Genomic DNA, 1,439 nt, shown 5'->3' with positions numbered 1-1,439 from the left:
CACGATCTATTTCTTTTGAACACTAATTGAGGAAGTTATTGAACAGCGCAATCTATAATTACCGCTTCACGAAATGTTATTCTGGTGTTGACTATACTATCTGTTATTACGTTGCACATCGAAATTTGAGCTAGAACGAACCGAATTTTGAAGGATATAATCAGATGCTTCATATGATAACAGCGACAATATGTGTGTGGAGGAGGGCGCGTGTGTGTGTGTGTCTGTTTGTATACATATATATATATATATATATATATGTGTGCGTGTGTGTGTATATATATCTATGTCTGTATGTATGTATGTATACATATATGTGTATATTACAGCATAACTGCAAACGCATGGCTGAAATGAGTAAAGGAATAAACAAATATATATATATATATATATATATATATATTGTATATGTGTATGTATATGTGCATGTATATGTTTATATGTACATATGCATGCATACATGCTTGCGTGTGCGTATGTATGTGAAAATGCATATATATGTATACGGATATATATATGTATACATTTATATATATATATATATATATATATATATATATATATATATATATATATACATATTTATATATGTATATATCTATATAATCCTATATTTGTATATTAATTTTTACCGATATGGTTATTTTTTATACGCTGGCCTCTGATAAAATCATTAATATTTAATGATGTTATCCTTAGTTATTTATACATGTGTACATTGTCCTGTACTGCGTTTTTGTTCCATTTTTTAAAATATTTATATATACACATAGCGGCGTTCGTACACTTTCGTTTACCTTGTAAGTAAATATCTAAATTTTGTATAATTCTTTTACTCTATCTTTTATTCCCCCTCACACTTTCTTCCTTCTATCCTCTTTTCTTTTTCTCAGTTCACCTCTCACATTTCTTGGTCCTCTCTTTCTTTAATTCCTACTTTTCCGCTTCGTTTATCTCCCTTGTACTTTTCTCTTTTTCCCTTTGATTTTCTCTCTTTCTCCCCTAATTCGTCAATCCCTCTGCCCCTACCTCCCCCTTCTTCTTCTACGTGACCGGTGTTCGGCCAGACATGATCTTTCTTTCTTGGCTTGACTGCCGAACGCCGTCATCTCTTATGTCCATCTCCTATGTTCCTGCCTCAAGGCTTTCACTCTATACACTCCAGCTCAATTTGACTCGTCTTTATTAATTGAAAGACGCCTGCTGTCATTTTCTTCTTTGTATTTGTAATTCTGTAACATGTTTTCCGTTTTTCGTCTTTGATGTCGTACACATACGCTTGCTTTCAAACAAAAAGTCTAATACTCTTAGCTTAAACTTTTGGCGGGCAACCAGATTTGAACAGTCTCAAGTATAACGCCCGAAATTGTAAGAACAATTGTTTTTCCTGTCCGCCTCTGTATCGTCTATCTGTCCGGATGTTTTATTGTCCTCTATTG

The sequence above is a fragment of the Octopus bimaculoides genome, chromosome 3 (assembly GCF_001194135.2).
Source record: "Octopus bimaculoides isolate UCB-OBI-ISO-001 chromosome 3, ASM119413v2, whole genome shotgun sequence".
Taxonomy (NCBI): domain Eukaryota; kingdom Metazoa; phylum Mollusca; class Cephalopoda; order Octopoda; family Octopodidae; genus Octopus; species Octopus bimaculoides.
This window is presented reverse-complemented; position numbering follows the sequence as displayed.